The following is a 23,235-nucleotide window of genomic DNA, read 5'->3' on the forward strand; positions in this document are numbered from 1 at the left end:
ACTTGGGCAAAGAGATAGTGAAATACAAGTAATATGGATGATTATGAGTAGTAACTGCAATCTGAAATAAAATTGGCAGCAATCAAACATATAGCAGAACTGGTTATAAATGGTGTTTCAATGCTTCAAAACAAGGCCTAGGGGTCATACTTTCACTAGTGGACACTCTCACCAATGATACCATAATTGAATACATAGATATTATCACTTCACTATGCTACTATGAACCACTCTCCAGTTTGATAATAAACACAACTTCATTGCGTAGGTATTCATAAGCATTCCTTAAAGTTCGCATTCCCAATCTATGGACACCTCACGCTGTCACTTTGAGCATACAAAGATGGTACTAACTAGTCACCACAGTTCATAAGTATTTCTATAAATTAAGCATAAGAAACAAATACGGTATGCACACTGTCACCTTCACACTGTTGGACAAGGTGTCCCCGGAGATCACATAATAAAACCACTTGAGTAGCACAATAGTTGAAGAATAAAACCTACTTATTCAACTAGATTACAAATCTCATGATCACATAAAGATCATACATTAGCCTCGGGGAGAACTACTCTCTCCTCATCATGGCAGTCAGCAATGGCAATGAAGATGGCGATGGAGTCGATGGAGATGGCTCCGGGGGCAATTCTCCATCCCGGCAGGGTGCCGGAACAGAGACTTATGTCCCCCGGATATTGTCTGCGAGGGCGGCGGAGCTATGGAACTTTTCGTGGACAGAGGCTGGTTGATTTAGGGTTTTTGCGACGGGAGGCATTTATAGGCAGAAGGGCGAGGTCGGTGGAGGCCAGTGGGCCCACCCCACCCCTAGGGTCAGGCCAAGACCAGGTTGCGCCTAGGTGTGGTCTGGCCGCCCTGCGCCACTTCTTCGACCCCCCCTATGGACTCTGTCTTCGTTACGGAAAAATATTGACTTCGGCTTTTGTTTTGTCAAATTCCGAGAATATTTCATGTACAACTTTTCTGAAATACAAAACAGCAGAAAACAGGAAACTGGCACTATGGCATCTTATCAATAGGTTAGTGCCGGAAAATGTATAAAAGTGCAACGAAGTATGAGCAAAACATATATAAATTAGTGTAAAAAAGCATGGAGCATCAAAAATTATAGATACGTTTGAGACGTATCAAGCATCCCCATGCTTAACTCCTGCTCGTCCTCGAGTAGGTAAGTGATAACAAAATATTTTTTAAGGTGACATGAAACCAACACAATCTTGATCAAGCATTGTGAGCTAGGATCAAAGTACTCTAAACATAGACATGATATATATAATTCTAACAATAGAACTTAGCAACTATGTTATAACATGAAGAGTAACTCAAACAAAAGGATCATGAATAATTATGCATTGAAAGCAATTGTTTGTTTATGGGCATAGATAAAACATAGCAAAGTGGTACTCAGCATGTCCTTTATGAAGTAGAAAAACATAAATGCTAGGACACCTTCAAAGTTCAAAGGGTGACTAGCTACAAATAATTTAAGAACAAGCAATAGCACAATCATAAATCAATCAATAATAATTTTGGGACTATGCACATTGCACTAAGAATGACAACTATGCTATCTTAATTGGTGCATAAAGTAGAAGATGAATACTCAACATAAAAGTAAAAGAGAGACTCTTTGCAGAGTAAGCAAGATAAACAAGTTTTATAAACCTTCCAAAAAAGTATGGTACTGATTAGCTTTGAGCTCTTATTGCCCCTATCATAAGCATCTTGAATGGTTAAAGTTAATGTGAGGCAAATATGAGCTATATGCTTGATAAATCACAATTTGAAAATTTCATGCCCCTTGAATACGAGTACATAAACCTCATGCTACTCAACTTAGGTCCCAAATAAGTTCTTGTTATTGTAAGTATACACGTATCATCGAGAACCGCCAACGGGGTAGCTCCTGCCCGATGATATGGAAGTACTCTTGTAGGAGCAATCCCATGCCAAAATGATAAGATAAACAGACAATGATCATCTCAGCAATATTTTTATTTACTATGGGTATAGATTTTTATTGAAAATGTTTCATAGAATGCTCACTATGGTTCGCTGTAAATTTCCACCATGAATGATGCATGGCTTAGATTAGCGGCCCAGGCGTTTCTCTAAGACATATACAAACTTCATGGACTTAAAAGTTTCCATTTTATTTCGCACCGCTAGGCATCCATAAACAAAAGAACATGACATCAACTAAATATGAATAAGTGCAATGTTGAAAGTGTTCCCCATGAAAGCATGGTTGTGCTAACTCCCAACTCGCAATTTGTAAACACATAAACTTCATAACATAGTCACAATGGTCAAGTTTATTAAGTGCAAGAAAGTAAATGTGCCATTAAGTTCGTGAGAGTTTTACTAACTAATTTTCTCATGCCAAATTTAATTTGAAAGATAAATAAAAACATGATGAACATACTTGAAATAGCAATAATGCTAGTAGGTAGATATGGTGGATACAATTAGCAAACTTGGTTATTGGTGGTTGGATGCACAAGTAGAGCTCATACTCAGTAGAGGCGTAGGCTAGCAAAAGACTGGGAGCGACCAACTAAGAGAGCGGTAATGGCCATAATCATGCATCTCTACTACTTATAAAGGCACGAAGTGCCGTTGGAAAACTACATCTCAGCCATCCGTTGGGATCAATTTAACACTCCAGATTTGTTTCATCTCCCCACCCCGTCACACCCTTACTTTCCCACCCGTAATCTCTACTACTTATAAAGGCACGAAGTGCCGTTGGAAAACTACATCTCAGCCATCCGTTGGGATCAATTTAACACTCCAGATTTGTTTCATCTCCCCACCCCCGTCACACCCTTACTTTCCCACCCATAAGACAAAAAATCAGCCACAAATTCCGGAAAAAACTTAACTTACGCATAATCTCCTACCTCAATCAGACTACACCAGGCCATCCTCCCACGCCTCTGTCTGCCCCAGATCCTCATACCCCGACGGCCGACGACACACCCTACCGCCCTGCCGGAAATCGTCATCCACACCAGCCTCTAATCCTCGGCATCCTGCTGGACATCGTTGACCACACCAGCCTCAACAGTCCACACATCATTGCATCCCAGCCGTGCCAAACCTGCATCACGCAGGTCCAGACCACGACCGCATACCGCGACGGCACACACAGCCACCTGCAGGAGATCGTCCACCACGCGAGCCTCCACACATCAACGCCTGCCTGCCGCGACAACCCTGCATCGCCAGGTCCAGGCCACGACCGCTCCCAGAAGATGCAAAACAAAAATTCAGGTTTCGTACTAATCAATGCAATACAATTCTTAGGCCTAATACAACCTCATTTTTCTCATCTATATTACATATCCAATCTGGTTAATAGATCTTGGAGATACCAATCCTCGGCGTGCTGCAAATAGACAATCACATTTGACCACTTTATCTGAAGGTATTTCATAATCTCACTCTTTTTGTTGATTTCTGGCGTCCAATGTGTATATTCTGAAATAAACAACACATATGGTATGAGAACAGAATGAAATAATTGACATCACATACACAATCTTTCCAGTAAAATCTTTCCAATATATCTGACAGAAGTATTGCTGCATCTACTATATATCATGTAACTTTGTTCATGAGCTTATTCTGACAGGACTAATGGCTCATTCCAGTAAAATCTTTCAAATATATCTAACATAAGTTATATGTATACTGAAGCGGTACCGAAGTGAGAGCAACACATTAGAAGTACTGGAGCGCAAGAATAAGCAAAAACAACTGTAAAATGGTTTCCCATTTCCAATTTTAGGATGTCATTTGGAAGGAAACAAAGACAAGGCTGACCTGCAATCTTCCAGCAGTATCCACTACATTCACATCAATATTATTTATTTTCCTCTTCCACTGCATTCTTGGTTATTTGTGCAGGTTGGCCTCTGTTCCTTGTCGGTAAACAGGCACACCCACCTGTCAATGCCTGTTATTAGCCAAGCACAAACTGTAGCAATACAATCAGAAAGAAAATGTAACTTGATAGCTTCAACTCTTGATGTATTTATAAACAGTATATGTTCACCCAATATGGAGAGTTGAATAATGGCAACCCAGTACACATCAGCAAGCTTCAGCATACAATTCTTATCGTGTGTGTTGATGCCCTATTGAGATTATCAAAAATAAAGGCTATGAAAAGCACCAGTTACTCCATATAAGGCCCGAGTATTGTGCAATCAATAGTCTTCTCTACACCTTGCAGGCGTGCTTGTAGGATAACCTTTGCGTCTGTGTTAGCAAAGACAACATCTGATACTTCCTTTTTGGAAACATGAGCTCAGACCAATTAATCAGGGAGTAGCTTACAATCGTTGATCAGACAAACAAAGATGAACGCCTGTACCTAGATAAACCAGTGTAGTTACTGTGTGGTTCGTAGTTAATTGATCATGAACTTATTTTGACAGGAGTGATGGTTCGGCCTGCTTTAGGCGATACAAGAACCGTACTCAACTGCGGTTCTAAAACAACAAAAGGTATAGACGACAACAACATTTTTAAACAGCTTTACTATCCATATGTTTGCTGCATCTACTATATATCATGTTCATGAGCTTATTATGATAGGACTAATGGCTCGGGCTTCTTTAAGCGACATAACAAATGTACTCAACAGACCTTCTGATTCAACACAAGGTATAAATGAAAATATTATTTTTTTAAAAAGTTTCCTATTCATATGCTTACTACTAGATCTTATATATATGTTTCAATTCATCCGCACAGGTCTAAAAATTTTGCGTGTTCTCGACAATCAGTCTACACCATCAAACTGCAATCAAAGTAAGAATAACTGATTTTTAATTTCTCGGCTCCGGCTAAAATCATAAACTAAATCTTCTTCTGTTTTAATCTAACTGAAGGTCAGAACTCTTTAGCTTCTCCAAGTGCCATTAATAATTGTAAGTCAAACCTTCAAGAGCAATCAAATAAGCGTGCCAGAGAGTGGTATGCAAATATGAGCGTCGAAAAGAAAGAAGAATATCTGAAAAAACGGCGTGACTACTATCATAAACGAAAGGCTAATATGGAAGCCTGTGTTGCTGCTGAAGGGTTGCATTTAGATTCTTCCAAAGCCAACCCTCGGGTTATAAACATGTCAACCCAATTGGCACAGCCTTCTAATCAAGTGTCCGAAATAACCGATTCCCGATTGGTTCAGACTCCTATGTATATGTCTCAACAATGCACTAACCAAATATTTCAGACTCCTACTATTAACGTGTCTCAAATGTGCAGTAACCAATTGGATCAGGTTCCTATGGATGTGTCACAACTAACCAGTAACCATATGCTCTAGACTCCAATGAATGTTTCAGAAATAGGCAATGACCATATATTTCAGGATCCTATGGATGATTCTCAAAAGGGCAGTAACCATATGTTTCGGTCTCCGATGTATGGACGAAATTTGCTTTCAAGTTTCATCGATGTTATTGGCAATACTGGTAAACACTTATGGTGGATTTCCGTTATTTTGTCCTACTATGTCAAATAATTTGTCCAGCCTTAAAGTTACATATATTTGCTTTTTTGCATGTTGTAAGGCCAACATTGTCCTGAAACAGCAGAAACAACAGATTCTACGCACATGAAAGTTAGGGAGGCGGAAAATAAACGTCAAAGGGCTCGATACTGCTCTATGAGTCCTGAACAAGTGGAGGCTCTCCGTCAATATAAGAGAAGTTACTACCTAAAAAGGAAAGTTGTGGCTGCTGGCAGTCTTCAGAAATGTGGTTCACTAATTGATGCTGGCGATGTAGGCTCAACTCCAACACAGTTGTTCAATGGTATATTTTTAATTAATACCTTGTTCATAATCGCAATTTAGACTTTCTATTTTCTGCCATTAATAATTTCTACTACCAATGCTCAGAAGGAGACTGTACCAATCAAAGCAACGCAACATGTAGTAACAACAATGATGATCAAGATATCCAGACTGACACATTGGTCGCAGATCCAGGTTTATTTGAACCGTCTAATAGCCATCGTTGCATGCCTGGTAATTCACATATGCAACTGACATTTCGTGTCTGCTATTTCCTCAAAGCTAATAATTTTGCGTTGCTAGAATGCTTGGAGACAGAAGAAAATAACCAAACTCCACCAGATGGTGATCTTGACAAAGAAGCAAGGATATTCAGCGGACATCGTACGTATATTTATTAAGCATAATATTATTTTGTTACTAATATTATACTTTAATTTGACGGATTTAATTTATTATTTGTAGGTGTTGACTATCAATCGTATCGACAAGAACCACGCAGTAACTACGAAGCACAAGTAAATCCTATTGCTGATAGCATCATATATAAAAATCTACCAAAGAAACACCATGTTCTAAAAAAGGTTAAAGACTGCAACCAGTGTGGAGCTATTACGTTCCAATTTGAGGGACCTGCATTTTGCTGTAGAAAAGGAAGAGTCCACGTGTTTATTCCGGATGTTCCTGATGAATTAAAAAGATTGTGGACAAGTCAGGAAGATGACGATGCTAAATATTTTAGACAGAATATCAGATATTTCAACTCGTACTTCTCATTCACGAGTCTTGGAGTTACACTAGATCACCGAGTTAGCACTGCAGCAGGAACCGACAACTATACATTTCGGGCACATGGAATTATGTACTACAAAATGGATGATCTGTTACCTGGAAATAATGGGCCACATCATTTGCAGCTTTACATTTATGATAGCGATGAATCATTATCTCATAGAGTCCAGAGGTCACCTGATCTTAATCTAGATCTCGTTCTGAAAATAATGAAAATACTCGAGCACAATCCATATGTGCAGACTTTCAAGACTGTCGGGTCATATTCAAATCTAGATGAATATAGGATTGAGCTAAACACAAATATAACTTTGGATCAACGCCGATACAATGCACCGACAGCTTCGGAAGTGGCTGCAATATGGGTTGAAGGGAATGACCCGATGAACTCCTTCGATAGGAGTGTTGTCGTGCATGGAAAAGGAGGTGATCCCCTGAATATTAGAGCATACTATGGCTGCTATGATCCCTTGGCATATCCATTATTTTTTCCGGGTGGGGAGACTGGATGGAATCGTAAGATGCCATATGCTGAGCTACCTCAAGTTTTAGCGGGCAATTCTGATTTACAGGCAGGTGTGTATGACGTCCCAGCTTTTATTTATTATTATTTTCGTAGAATTCTATGAATAAATATGTTTTTCCGCATTTATCACATTATAATTACAGAGTCACATTATTTCAGCTCCAGATGGTATGTCTACACAACATGACATGGAAAACAATCATTTACCTGGTCGGGGTGATGACCAAGGCGGTGATTTAACTCGACGAGATGAAGTCCATTGTAACGATCTACCTGACCAAGATGAAGACCATCGTAATGATTTACCTGCGGGCGACGAAGAAGGCGATGAAGAGCATGCTACAGCAGGCATGATCATAATTGATAAATTTATTTTATTTATTTGACAAACATAAACCAAACTAACTGTGTTTTTTTAACCACTTGAGCATGTAGATGACGTCGATGGTAACCCATATCAGGATGCTATCGACCTAGCTAGCGCAGTCCACTAGATTTGTTAGCGCCAGGGAGTACTACTGCTTCAAGTTACAGATACGGAAGGGTCTCTTTAACATCATCTTGTTCGGCGGCCGCCTCTTCCAACAGTGGGCTGTTGATATGTACATCAACATAGAAACTATGAGGCTTGATTCGTACTCAAAGCCAAGCAATCAAAAGACTATACGAGCTCAGGTAATTGATATTATTAATGTTTCACGAATATGCATGAACTGTTCTATCTTCTGATTTTCTTCTATTCTATAGGGTCTAGTTGACACCATTGATGCTGGCGAGGCACGTGGTGATCAGATTGGCAAGAGAATCGTTCTCCCGCGAACTTTTCCAGGCGGTGACAGAGACATGCAAAGAAGATTCCTTGATACTATGGCTACAGTCCAACGTTGGGGCAAACCGGATTATTTTATCACAATGACTTGCAACCCGTAATGGGAGGAAATAACAGAGAAGCTATTACCTGGGCATCTGCCACAAGATCGTCCAGACCTGGTTGCAAGAGTTTACAAGGCTAAGCAGCGTGACATGATGAACTTATTGACGAAGGGCAAGCACTTTGGAGAAGTCGCAACTTATGTACATGTGACCGAGTTTCAAAAAAGAGGTCTCCCGCATGAGCATATCCTTCTAATTATGAAATCAGATAGCAAGTTAAAGACCCCAGATGACTATGTTTGGGTGATATCTACAGAGATACCTGACAAAGAGAAGTTTCCTGTTCTACATGATGTGGTCGTCAAACACATGTTGCATGGACCCTGTGGTGTGTTGAAGAAAAATTGTCCTTGCATGATTGATGGACAATGTCGCTTCCATTACCCTCGACAGTTTTGCAGCCAGACACAGCAGGGAAAGGATTCATACCCCATCTATAGAAGAAGGAAGGATGGGTGTGTAGTTAAGATAAGAGGAGCAGAATTAGACAATAGATGGGTGGTCCCATACAACCCATTCCTTCTCATGCGATACAACTGCCACATTAATGTTGAAGCATGCTCGAGCATCAAGGTCGTCAAGTATTTGTTCAAGTAGATCTACAAAGGGCATGATAAAGCATCATTTGCATTCGAGAAGGAGGTCATCAATGACGGGGGAATCATCAATGAAATTCGCCAGTACATGGACGCACGCTATGTATCTACTCCAGATGCTATTTATAGGATTTTCTGTTTTCACATGCTTGGTGTTAGTCCTTCTGTTCTGCAGCTCCAGCTTCATCTGCCCAACATGCATTCTGTTGCTTGGAAAGCGTGTGATAATCTAGAAGATGTTGTTGCTAAACCATCATCTTCTAAATCCATGCTTACCGAGTACTTTGATATGAACCATAAATATGCAGAGGCACGGAAATGGTTGTATAGAGAGTTTCCAGAACACTATAGGTGGATTGTCGGAGATAAGAAGTGGCAGAAGAGAAAAAATAAGAGATCACAGATCGGACGATTGGTGTATGCACACCCGGCTGAAGGAGAGAGGTACTACTTGAGGGTGCTACTAAGTCATGTCCGAGGTGCCACTTCCTTTGATGACTTAAAAACTGTGAATGGACGGCTATGTGGTTCCTACAGAGAGGCATGTGAGCAATTAGGCCTCATTGAGCACGACAAATCCATTGATGACTGCATGACGCAGGCAGCCACATTTCAGATGCCTTATGCTCTTAGGCGGTTGTTCGCAACTATACTTGTATTCTGCGAGGCAACATAAATCAGAAAATTGTGGGATAAACATCTACCATCGATGTCTGAGGACTATCGCCGCGATCAACCTAATGAGGCGGCACTTGAGCAGATGGTCCTTGATACGTCTCCAACGTATCGATAATTTCTTATGTTCCATGCTACTTTATTGATGATACTCACATGTTTTATACATACTTTATGTCATATTTATGCATTTTCCGGCACTAACCTATTAACGAGATGCCGAAGAGCCAGTTGTTGTTTTCTGCTATTTTTGGTTTCAGAAATCCTAGTAAGGAAATATTCTCGGAATTGGACGAAATCAACGCCCAGGATCTTATTTTTCCACGAAGCTTCCAGAACACCGGGGGAGATACGAAGTGGTGCGACGAGGCGGCGACACGCCATGGCGGCACAGCCCACCTCCTGGCCGCGCGGCCCTGTTGTGTGGGCCCCTTGCGTCGCCCCTAAACCTACCCTTCTGCCTACTTAAGCCTTCGTCGATAATAACTCCAGTACCGAGAGCCACGATACGGAAAACCTTCCAGAGACGCCGCCGCCGCTAATCCCATCTCGGGGGATTCAGGAGATCGCCTCCGGCACCCTCCCAGAGAGGGGAATCATCTCCCGGAGGACTCTTCACCGCCATGGTCGCCTCCGGAGTGATGTGTGAGTAGTTCACCCCTGGACTATGGGTCCATAGCAGTAGCTAGATGGTCGTCTTCTCCTAATTGTGCTATCATTGTTGGATCTTGTGAGCTGCCTAACATGATCAAGATCATCTATTTGTAATGCTACATGTTGCGTTTGTTGGGATCCGATGAATAGTGAATGCTATGTTATGTTGATTATCAATCTATCATCTATGTGTTGTTTATGATCTTGCATGCTCTCCGTTGCTAGTAGAGGCTCTGGCCAAGTTTTTGCTTGTAACTCCAAGAGGGAGTATTTATGCTCGATGGTGGGTTCATGCCTCCATTAAATCTGGGACAGTGACAAAAAGTTCTAAGGTTGTGGATGTGCTGTTGCCACTAGGGATAAAACATCAATGCTATGTCTAAGGATATATTTGTTGATTACATTATGCACCATACTTAATGCAATTGTCTGTTGTTTGCAACTTAATACTGGAGGGGGTTCGGATGATAACCTGAAGGTGGACTTTTTAGGCATAGATGCATGCTAGATAGCGGTCTATGTTCTTTGTCGTAATGCCCAATTAAATCTCACAATACTCATCATAACATGTATGTGCATGGTCATGCCCTTTTTATTTGTCAATTGCCCAACTGTAATTTGGTCACCCAACATGCTTATTCTTATGGGAGAGACACCTCTAGTGAACTGTGGACCCCGGTCCATTCTTTACATCGAATACAATCAACTGCAATACTCGTTCTACTGTTTTCTGCAAACAATCATCATCCACACTATACATCTAATCCTTTGTTACTGTAAGCTGGTGAGATTGACAACCTCACTATCATGTTGGGGCAAAGTACTTTGGTTGTGTTGTGCAGGTTCCACGTTGGCGCCGGAATCCCTGGTGTTGCGCCGCACTACACTCCGCCGCCATCAACCTTCAACGTGCTTCTTGGCTCCTACTGGTTTGATAAACCTTGGTTTCTTACTGAGGGAAAACTTGCCGCTGTACGCATCACACCTTCCTCTTGGGGTTCCCAACGGGCATGCACGTTGGCTAACGCGCCAAAGATCAAGACTTTTTCTGGCGCCGTTGCCGGGGAGATCAAGACACGCTGCAAGGGGAGTCTCCACCTCCAATCACTTTACTTTATTTTTGTCTTGCTTTATTTTATTTACTACTTTGTTTGTTGCACTATATCAAAACACAAAAAAATTATTTTCTATTTTTACTTTATTTACTGTCTTGTTATCCATATTAAAAACACAAAAAAATTAGTTACTTGCATTTACCTTATTTTTGTTACCATGACTAGTCCTCTAGTTGTTACTCTATCACCCGAGCAATCGATCTTCACTTTTAAACAAAGGGGTGAAGAGGGTTTTAAAGAAGCTTGGTCTAGAATTTTTGATTCTTATAATAAAACTGAACCTAAAATGACACTAAGTTTGCTTCTTAGTAATTTTTATTTTGGGCTTATTCTTCGCTATAGATATGCCTTATATGCTGTAGTGGGAGGAGATTTCCTCCACTGTGATGGGGATCAAGCTTTTAATGCCATAAAAAATTTGTTACATCATCTAGCTCCACTATAATTTTGATCCATCCCTTGTTAGTATTTATAATAGATTGAACACTCTTGAGACAAGTGTATCTTGCTTGAAAGAAGGGTATGGTCGGATTCGTGAGCATTTTGATTATGTTCCTATAAACTCTGAACCATCAATGTGGGACCCCACTATTAAAGTTACTATTGATGGTAAAAAAAATTATGCTCGTTGTGATATTATGACTGAATTTTGCCTTATGCCTGAAAGTATTTATAAATCTTTAACACTCTGGGGACTTGCCGAAGGAGGAGAAGGAATAACTCTCACTGATAACTCTGTTATAATTCCCAAGGGAATAGCTGAAGGAGTATTCACAGACCTTCTTGGAAAAACGGTATCCACTGATTATCTCGTTATTGAATGTGTAGGTACAGGACAAATCACACTTGGAAGATCCCTGCTAAAGCTCTTCGGAGTAACCATAGATGTGGAAAAAGGCACTCTAAGTTCCTCCATACCTAGATGCCATCATATATTCCCTAAACCAAAGAGTAAGAAGGCTAAGCGTAGAGCCTCTGGTAAGAATGCCAACGCTTCATCTCTTGATAATACTTGATACACACTTTCTGCGCCTAGCTGAAAGGCGTTAAAGAAAAAGCGTTTATGGGAGACAACCCATGATTTTACTACAGCACTTTTGTTTAATATTTGAGTCTTTGAAGTTGTTACTACTGTAGCAACCTCTCCTTATCTTAATTTTGTTGCATTGTTGTGCCAAGTAAAGTCTTTGATAGTAAGGTTCATACTAGATTTGGATTACTGCGCAGAAACAGATTTCTTGCTGTCACGAATCTGGGTTGAATTCTCTGTAGGTAACTCAGAAAATTCTGCAAATTTACGTGAGTGATCCTAAGATATGTACGCAACTTTCATTCAATTTGTGCATTTTCATTTGAGCAAGTCTGGTGCCTCTTAGAAATTCGTCTTTACGGACTGTTCTGTTTTGACAGATTCTGCCTTTTATTTCACATTGCCTGTTTTGATATGCTTGATGGATTTTTCTATTCCATTAACTTTCAGTAGCTTTGTGCAATGTCCAGAAGTGTTAACAATGATTATGTCACCTCTGAACATGTGAATTTTGATTATGTACTAACCCTCTAATGAGTTGTTTTGAGTTTGGTGTGGAGGAAGTTTTCAAGGATCAAGAGAGGAGGATGATACAATATGATCAAGGAGAGTGAAAGCTCTAAGCTTGGGGATGCCCCGGTGGTTCATCCCTGCATATTTCAAGAAGACTCAAGCATCTAAGCTTGGGGATGCCCAAGGCATCCCCTTCTTCATCAACAACATTATCAGGTTCCTCTAGTGAAACTATATTTTTATTCCATCACATCTTATGTACTTTGCTTGGAGCATCTGTTTGTTTTTTGTTTTTGTTTTGTTTGAATAAAGTTGGATCCTAGCATTCATTGTGTGGGAGAGAGACACGCTCCGCTGTTGCATATGGACAAATATGTCCTTAGGCTTTACTCATAATGTTCATGGCGAAGGTTGAAACTGCTTCGTAAATTGTTATATGGTTGGAAACGGGAAATGCTACATGTGGTAATTGGTAGAATGTCTTGAATAATTTGAAACTTGGCAATTGTTGTGCTCATGTTTAATCTCTTGCATCATATACTTTGCACCTACTAATGAAGAAATACATAGAGGTTGCTAAAATTTGGTTTGCATGATTGGTCTCTCTAGAGTCTAGATATTTTCTAGTAAGGGTCGAACAACAAGGAAGACGGTGTAGAGTCTTATAATACTTACAATATGTCTTTTATGTGAGTTTTTCTGTACCGCTTCATACTTGTGTTTGTTTCAAATAGCCTTGCTAGCCTAAGCCTTGTATCGAGAGGGAATACTTCTCATGCATCCAAAATCCTTGAGCCAAACACTATGCCACTTGTGTCCACCATACCTACCTACTACATGGTATTTCTCCGCCATTCCAAAGTAAATTGCTTGAGTGCTATCTTTAAAATTTCCATTCTTTATCTTTGCAATATATAGCTCATGGGATAAATAGCATAAAAACTATTGTGGTATTGAATATGTACTTATGCATTTTATCTCTTATAAGTTGCTTGTTGAGCGATAACCATGTTCCTGGGGACGCCATCAACTACCCTTTGTTGAATATCATGTGAGTTGCTATGCATGTTCGTCTTGTCTGAAGTAAGGGCGATTTACCATGAGTTGAATGGTTTGAGCATGCATATTGTTAGAGAAGAACATTGGGCCGCTAACTAAAGCCATGATCCATGGTGGAAGTTTCAGTTTTGGACAACAATCCTCAATCTCTTATGAGAATATTAATTGTTGTTGAATGCTTAAGCATTAAAGAGGAGTCCATTATCTGTTGTCTATGTTGTCCCGGTATGGATGTCTAAGTTGAGAATAATCAAAAGCGAGAAATCCAATGCGAGCTTTCTCCTTAAAGCTTTGTACAGGCGGCATAGAGGTACCCCTTTGTGATACTTGGTTAAAACATATGTATATTCAGTGATAATCCAGGTAATCCGAGCTAATTAGGACAAGGTGCGGGCACTATTGGTAATCTATGCACGAGGCTTCCAACTTGTATGATATAATTTACATAACACATATGCTTTATTACTACCGTTGACAAAAAATGTTTCTTGTTTTCAAAATAAAAGCTCTAGCACAAATATAGCAATCAATGCTTCCCTCTGCGAAGGGCCATTCTTTTACTTTTATGTTGAGTCAGTTTACCCATTTCCTCCCATCTCAAGAAGCAAACACTTGTGTTAAATGTGCATTGATTCCTACATACTTGCATATTGCACTTATTATATTACTTTATGTTGACAATATCCATGAGATATACATGTTATAAGTTGAAAGCAACCGCTGAAACTTAATCTTCCTTTGTGTTGCTTCAATACCTCTACTATGAATTTATTGCTTTATGAGTTAACTCTTATGCAAGACTTATTGATGCTTGTCTTGAAAGTACTATTCATGAAAAGTCTTTGCTATATGATTCAATTGTTTACTCATTGCATTTACATTGCTTCGAATCGCTGCATTCATTACATGTGCTTACAATAGTATGATCAAGATTATGATGGCATGTCACTTCAGAAATTATCTTTGTTATCGTTTACCTACTCGGGACGAGTAGGAACTAAGCTTGGGGATGCTGATACGTCTCCAACGTATCGATAATTTCTTATGTTTCATGCTACTTTATTAATGATACTCACATGTTTTATACATACTTTATGTCATATTTATGCATTTTCCGGCACTAACCTATTAACGAGATGCCGAAGAGCCAGTTGTTGTTTTCTGCTGTTTTTGGTTTCAGAAATCCTAGTAAGGAAATATTCTCGGAATTGGACGAAATCAACGCCCAGGATCTTATTTTTCCACGAAGCTTCCAGAACACCGGGGGAGATACGAAGTGGGGCGACGAGGCGGCGACACGCCAGGGCGGCGCGGCCCACCTCCTGGCCGCGCGGCCCTGTTGTGTGGGCCCCTCGCATCGCCCCTAAACCTACCCTTCCGCCTACTTAAGCCTTCGTCGATAATAACTGTAGTACCGAGAGCCACGATACGGAAAACCTTCCAGAGACGCCGCCGCCGCCAATCCCATCTCGGGGGATTCAGGAGATCGCCTCCGGCACCCTGCCGGAGAGGGGAATCATCTCCCGGAGGACTCTACACCGCCATGGTCGCCTCCGGAGTGATGTGTGAGTAGTTCACCCCTGGACTATGGGTCCATAGTAGTAGCTAGATGGTCATCTTCTCCTAATTGTGCTATCATTGTTGGATCTTGTGAGCTGCCTAACATGATCAAGATCATCTATTTGTAATGCTACATGTTGCGTTTGTTGGGATCCGATGAATAGTGAATGCTATGTTATGTTGATTATCAATCTATCATCTATGTGTTGTTTATGATCTTGCATGCTCTCCGTTGCTAGTAGAGGCTCTGGCCAAGTTTTTGCTTGTAACTCCAAGAGGGAGTATTTATGCTCGATAGTGGGTTCATGCCTCCATTAAATGCAGGACGGACGAGAAAGTTCTAAGGTTGTGGATGTGCTGTTGCCACTAGGGATAAAACATCAATGCTATGTCTAAGGATATATTTTCTGATTACATTACGCACCATACTTAATGCAATCGTCTGTTGTTTGCAACTTAATACTGGAGGGGGTTCGGATGATAACCTGAAGGTGGACTTTTTAGGCATAGATGCATGCTGGATAGCGGTCTATGTACTTTGTCGTAATGCCCAATTAAATCTCACAATACTCATCATAACATGTATGTGCATGGTCATGCCCTCTTTATTTGTCAATTGCCCAACTGTAATTTATTCACCCAACATGCTTATTCTTATGGGAGAGACACCTCTAGTGAATTGTGGACCTCGGTCCATTCTTTACATCGAATACAATCAACTGCAATACTCGTTCTACTGTTTTCTGCAAACAATCATCATCCACACTATACATCTAATCCTTTGTTACAGCAAGCCGGTGAGATTGACAACCTCACTGTCACTTTGGGGCAAAGTACTTTGGTTGTGTTGTGCAGGTTCCACGTTGGCGCCGGAATCCCTGGTGTTGCGCCGCACTACACTCCGCCGCCATCAACCTTCAACGTGCTTCTTGGCTCCTACTGGTTCGATAAACCTTGGTTTCTTACTGAGGGAAAACTTGCTGTTGTACGCATCACACCTTCCTCTTGGGGTTCCCAACGGGCACGTTGACTGCGCGCCAGCATCAGTCCTCTGAGATATCAGGGATCTGGTGCAATCTATGGGTAAGGATATTAGAAGCTACGGATTTCCAGATCTGGTTGAGACATATGGCTCTTATGAGGCTGATTATAGAGAGGTATACGAGGAAAGACAAGTCACAACGGACCAAGAACATCTAGATCTAATTGAATGTTTGAACAATGAGCAGCTAGCTGGTTTCAATGACATAATGGATCATGTGATGAACCAAAAAAGTCAGACAATTTTTGTTGACGGTCCAGGAGGCACAGGGAAGACGTATTTATACAAGGCGTTGCTTGCGAAGGTGCATCACATGGGCCTAATAGCAATCGCAACCGCTACATCAGGTATTGCACCGTCAATAATGCCTGGCGGTCGGACTGCACACTCCAGGTTTTAAATTCCAATCAAGTTCACTAACTACAGCATGTGTGGTTTCACAAAGCAAAGTGGTACAGCGGAGCTGCTTAAACAAGCGTCCTTGATAATTTGGGACGAAGTCGCTATGACAAAGCGTCAAGCAGTTCAGACGCTTGATAGATCACTTCAGGATATAATGGGATGTCCTTTGCCATTCGGGGGAAAGGTTGTCGTCTTTGGTGGGGATTTCAGACAGGTCCTTCCTGTTGTGACACGAGGGACAAGAGCTCAGATCACTGATGCTACACTACTAAGATCCTATATATGGGAGAATATTCCTAAGATTCGCCTCACGCGCAATATGCGTGCACAAGCTGACCCTTGGTTCTCTGAATACCTCCTAAGGATCGGCAATGGAACAGAAGAGACTATTGGCGACGACTATGTGCGTCTCCCAGACGACATTGTGATCAGCTATACCGAGGATGGGAAAGCAATTAATAAACTCATCGAAGATGTCTTCCCATCACTACATGTCAATGCTACGTCAAGAGAGTACATGAGCGCACATGCAATTCTTTCAACCAAGAACGAGCATGTGGATGACCTCAATGACAAAATGATCTCCAGGTTTCCAGGCGAGGAAAAGGTGTACCATAGCTTCGACTCAATCGAAGATGACTTGCAGAATAATTACACAATTGACTTTCTAAACTCGATAACACCAAATGGCTTGCCCCCCATACCTTGAAGGTAAAGGTCAATTGCCCGATCATTCTGCTACGGAACCTAGACCCTCATAATGGGCTATGCAATGGAACACGACTCATGATCAAAGCCTTTCAGGATAATGCAATCGATGCGGAGATTGTTGGTGGTCAGCATGCTGGAAAGAGGGTTTTCATACCTAGGATCCCTATGTCGCCCTCAGAGGACATCTCACTACCCTTCAAACTTAAGAGAAAACAGTTTCCCATCCGACTGAGTTTTGCAATGACCATTAACAAAGCACAGGGTCAGACCATACCAAACGTTGGCATTTACCTTCCCGAGCCTGTATTCTCACATGGCCAGCTATATGTTGCATTGTCAAGGGGAGTGTCCAGAAAAACTACACGAATTTTGGCCAAGCCGAACAAGGACATTGATAAATCTGGGAAAAGCACCAAAAACATTGTCTATACAGATGTTTTGGAGGGGTGAGCCAATGTGCGTTCTTCTCTGGTGCTTTTGAATTTATGTTGTTTTACCTATGTAGCTACTTTTGATGCTAACAAAAGAAAATCTGATTGCAGGTCTTAATGATGATAATCTTTGAACATGGTGTCTTGGTGAGCTTTTTTAAACCTGTCGTGGTATTGGACGCTAAGTCAATACTTATTCTAATGCAGTAAAACTAAAAATATTGTGTTAACAGATGATAACGATACAATTATTAATAAACCTCAAGCGGCACACATAAATTGATCCTTTGCTGGTCAATAAACATAGACCTTTTGGTGTTTCCTGTTTTGTATTACTTTGTGTTTCTCTGTGTATATTGTGCTTATAGTCAACTAATCCCCTCCAACTTGTTCATGTGTAAGCAGGTCATGCTCTTGCCAAACATGATGGCACCAGAACACGGGTAGAAGACACATGCCTACATTTATGCAAACATTGCAAGCTTAGAACAACTGTAGAGTTCTTTCCTCTCCGATGTGGTTGTTTGAGAGAAGATTCGAGATTAACGCTTTGCAAGCTGATTTATAGGATCTGGGCATCCTTGTAATTTTTTTGTTCAATCAAAGCATAATTTTTTCGATCTTTGCTGAGTGTGGTGGTTGTATGCAGCAGCATGTTCTGAAATTATCATTGGACATTCATGTTATCCACATGCATTCTGCTATTTTGATTTATTTCAGAACATGTGCTTCGTCTTTGTCGCCGTCTTATGAAAGTATGAACTCTCATGTATTCTGACAATTCTGGGCCACAAAAGCTTTGGTGCTTAAGGTATAACACTACTAACTTGATACCACAAGATCTAACTCATACTGAAAGATGCAGGGCAAGAATATTACATGTTCATGTAAAACTAAAAAAACTGAACTTACATTGAATTAATCCACCAAGCCATACATGGAATTCCAGCAAAGCAACATGGATTGTTGACTGCAATCCCCGTCCAGAATTGGCCTTTCTGTGGAAAGAAATCAAAATAGTAGAATATTATTAAGTAGTAGTAGTGGATGTTTAGGAAAGTCTAGACCCTCTCCCAACAGATCCCACAAATCTCTCTCTCTCCTTTAAATAAATACAAACAAGGCAAGCTAGCTACGTGAGAGAGGAAGAAAAAAGACAAACACGACAAGCTAGCTAGCCGTCCAAATCATCTATTCCAAAATTTCAGAGATTGGCATGCGGTGTCTTAATAGCAGAAATCTCATGCGGCAACTTAGCATGGGTAGTTTTGACACCAATTCTAATACGGCTGATATTTCGGATTTTCTGCCTCATCACGGTATAAAAACCATTCCCGTGATTTGTTGATAAGGGTTAATTTCACCATAGGGTTTCCCTTTCACCTCTCCTCCATCCTCCCTCACGATCTCCCTGCCGCATCCCACATCTCCTCCACGTCCCCGGCTTCCTCCTCCGCAAGCCTCTCCGTTGTATGCACGCATCTGCCCATCGTGACTTTTGGTGAACCACCATCGTCCTCTATGTCCGCGCCACCATCCCCGGTGGCCTCTGCAGATCAATCTCCTCCTAGATTCACTGTCCATGCTATCAACAAGGTAATTAGATATCTTTGTGATTGCACCCTATTCACGGTTTCATCTCCACAAGTGATATAGGTTTGGGTTTTCAGGAAAACATCGACAATGGATCTATGGATGAGCATCCAGAAAATATGCAGATTGAACACGTGATAACAAAATATGAGGTTATTAACCCTGAGGCGACAAAGGAAATACCAGAACAAGCCATTATGGATGAAACCGAAAATATGCAGATTGAAGAGGTGATAACCAAAGCCGAGCATACACATCCTGAGTCGAAAAAGGCAGGTTTTCTTTTCACATGTCATAATTCTGATAGGACAGAGCAATATGTAATTTTTACTATAATAATATCACACCAAGGCGTTTTTTTACTCTTCTGTACAATATTTGATCTTTTTATAAGTAGTGCATATATTATTATTGTTGGTTTGAGATAATAAGCGATGAAGAATCAAGTGGAATATCTGACATAGATGAGGTAGAGAAAAAGGCGTGTTTTCTTTTCCAACTATCTCCCACAAATTGTTATAATTTTAATTATATATTTTATCCTGCATAGGGATAATTCTTTGTATTCTTGTTCTCAGGATTTCACCTACAACCAAACAAGTGAACACATGTTGGCAGCTCAGAACGCAGAATTAGCACAAACGTCAGGCATGGAAGGACCAGAAACTGAAGGGGACAAGTTGTCAATGCCCGCGCAGATACAAATACCTATGCGACAGCATAACAAGCCTAAGAGGGCACAAGACTACGTGGTGGCTCCAGAAGGCATGTAACAAATCCTTTTATGCTTTGCTTTTGCTACATTTATTTCCTTCATCATTATTAACTAATAAATGCTATTACTTCCATAATGACAGATTATGCCTGCACCGGCGATGATTGGTCCGTCATTGAAATGATCAGAAACGAAAAAAGTGATAAAAGAAATTTAGTCAGCATCGAAGACGCATATCTAAAAAAGCCACAATTACTATCTCTTTTAACTCCCGGAGAATTCGTTGGCGATGAAGTACATATATATATAGCTTTATGACAAGAAGATGCAATTTTTATATGAGTATCTATTATCTCCTATAACCAATGTATGCACTTCATATTGTAGATCGTAAACGCGTACATACATTGCATAAGTGGAACAGAGCATCTACATGTAAGGTCAGGTGGAAGTGTGTTCTTAGAGAATGCATGCATCTCTAATCTCTAAGTTGATAAAGACTGGTAGCTGTCTAGGGGATGACCCACCACCATGGGTATTAAAAAGAGTCAAAACTTATTTGAAGCATGATATGGTTAGTAGCAGTTTCCTACATATTACTATGAATTCAATGGAGGATGAATATTTCTCTATATGGGACCTAAACTAACAGAACAATTTTATTCAGATATTCATTCCAATAACATTGATGACATTCATTGGTACGTAGCAGTTGTAAATGCCAGATTAAGATGTATCCAGGTGCTCGACTCGCTAGGCAGTGGAATGCACCGCAAAGATCTCGCTGCTATGGTTAGCAATTAGTCCCACTACCCCATCTTTTCATAACACTATTTTCTGTTATTCTTCACTTCTGATGCTAATACTTTGTCATTTATCCTTGCAACAACTACAAGGACTGGAAAATGTTTTCACATATGCATCGACGTGCATGGAACTAAGATCTGACAAATGGAAGGACCTAAACATCAAAAAATGGAAAATATATAGAAGAGTGTATTAAGAGCAGCCTACAGACAGATGGGTACACCTCCTAGCTCACTTTTTGCATCAGATGGGAAATAGAAGAGTGTTTTCACATACCATTTTTTTATGAAAACCTTTCATAATAATGTGTAGTACTACCTATTAGGACAGAAGTAGACCGTAGGTTTTTTAATTCCTAGATATGTCGCTTCAGCCCCTAAACTTGAAAATTCAAATTCAGGTCCATAGACTTTTATGGATGTACCAATATGTCATATAATAGGTGTCTGTTGTAGTTTAGAGGATAATCTACTTGTTGACAGAAACAAAATGTAGCGCTTTACATATGCTTCGAGACTAGATGACATGTACCTCATGTGCCACTGCCAGTTCTCAAATGTGTCATCTGTATGAGCTATGGTCCAACTGCTGAAACTGAACAAAGAATTGCAGCAGAGGCAGCTGTTAACTGACATCAACATCAGAAATCAAGATGAACATAGGGTACAAAAAATTACCAGTCCTGAGCGAGGTGGAGAGGGGCTTCGACACAGCATGCCGCACTTGGGCCGCTCGAGGAGGCTTGTGACATAGCCAATCCGCACGAGCGGAGCGTCCTCACCGGCGTCACTTGTTCCTAGGGAGTTGGGAGGAGGATGACGGTGTCGGAGGGGAACGATGGGGGAGCTGGTGCTAGCGCCGGCGGAGGGGAACCATGGGGGGCCGGTCCCAACGCCGGCAGAGGGGGAGGGGGATGCTCTCATTATATGCATCCTTGCAGAGGAGCACTGCGTTCGTAGGGCCTCCCACCTCCGCCGCCCCTCTTCCAGGATTTGTGACCTGCACGAGCTCACGCAGTCTAGCGACGTGCGCGCACGAAGAACGAAACCAAAAAATAAAACGTCAGGCTAAGGAGCAGAAACTGAAATGGATTCCGGGAGGAGGGGTCGGGGGGCCTACCAGTGGTCACAGCGGTCGTCGGTGGTTGCATGGCACCGCGGCGGCGGCCAATCTCATCGGCGGCGCGGCGGCCGATGGTAGGGGGTCGGCCGTCTCCGTCGGCCCGGGCTCCGGCGGCATGCGAATTGGGCGGGCGGGGCGAGCGGTGGGGGGCTTTGCCAGGGAGGAAGGATGCACGCGGGGGTCGAGCCGGGGAGGTGGAGAAATGGAGACAGGGGAGGAAGGAGCCAAAGAGGCGTGCGGGGGATGTGAGTGAGGGGGAGAGGTTAGGGATGGGGGATTTTTTTGAGGGAAAGGGATGGGGAATTGGGTGTTTTTTATTTTATTTATTTCATGGACATTTTATTATATCCATGATTTGTTGATTTTTTCTGGTCCTTGAAACATTTAGTATTAACTTTTTTCTGATAAGCCTACCAACTAATTATTGTATTAAGCCCATGGTAATGTTTATATTGAGTATGCTAAAAATATATGTTTATCTAATCTTGCAGGTCATCGTGTGGATTGTGGATGTTAAATTTCATGGAATACTGGACAGGAAATATTTTGTCTGACATTTTTTACCAGGTATATTTCACTTGGTATCATGCGTTAAATATTTTTTTATTATTATTGTTTTAGAAGCTAATTCTGATTACTATGCTAGGAACACATGATAAATTTTAGTACAACATTGGCGGTAATATTGGTCGATTCGAAATTGAACAATGATGACATAAGAAATCGAGATTTGTCCCTTGATGAGGACGATAACACGGATCCCACCGATTGTATGATTCTGGATGATCCACCTAAGAAAACAAAATTATCAAACTCATCATCAAAAGTTAAGCTCGTGTCACCGTCATTGGTGCTTTTACCGCCCCTCGATCCAACAAAGGCCAACTTAATGAAATCATCAGAAGTGGAGCCTCTATCACTATCATTGGGCCTTTCACCGTCTTTCAAACCAACAAACTCTGACTTAATAGATGAACTTTGCTTACGCATTAGCATGGTTGATGATGTCCAGCCATTGGAGTAAGCATCCTTTTTCTCTAAGTTTATTTTGTGTTACATGTTTGTAATTGTACTTCACAAAATTTCTCTTTCGCAGTACCGAATGGGGGATAAGCTCTAATCCTTATCCAA

At 41.1% G+C, this 23,235-nt stretch overlaps 2 long non-coding RNA genes across 2 annotated transcripts; one reads left to right on the forward strand and one right to left on the reverse strand.

The window, feature by feature from the left end:
• Positions 1 to 2,876: 2,876 nt before the first annotated feature.
• LOC139836108 (uncharacterized) lies at positions 2,877 to 21,797 on the reverse strand. Its single transcript, XR_011752245.1, has 3 exons — positions 21,660 to 21,797; positions 3,848 to 3,970; positions 2,877 to 3,502 (listed from the first exon to the last, which is right to left on the reverse strand). It is a non-coding gene; the product is annotated as an uncharacterized lncRNA (long non-coding RNA).
• LOC127329006 (uncharacterized) lies at positions 5,942 to 6,654 on the forward strand. The gene is made up of 3 exons (XR_011752246.1): positions 5,942 to 6,062; positions 6,132 to 6,212; positions 6,294 to 6,654. It is a non-coding gene; the product is annotated as an uncharacterized lncRNA (long non-coding RNA).
• Positions 21,798 to 23,235: the final 1,438 nt, after the last annotated feature.

This window comes from Lolium perenne, chromosome 2 (genome assembly GCF_019359855.2).
Source record: "Lolium perenne isolate Kyuss_39 chromosome 2, Kyuss_2.0, whole genome shotgun sequence".
NCBI classification, from domain to species: domain Eukaryota; kingdom Viridiplantae; phylum Streptophyta; class Magnoliopsida; order Poales; family Poaceae; genus Lolium; species Lolium perenne.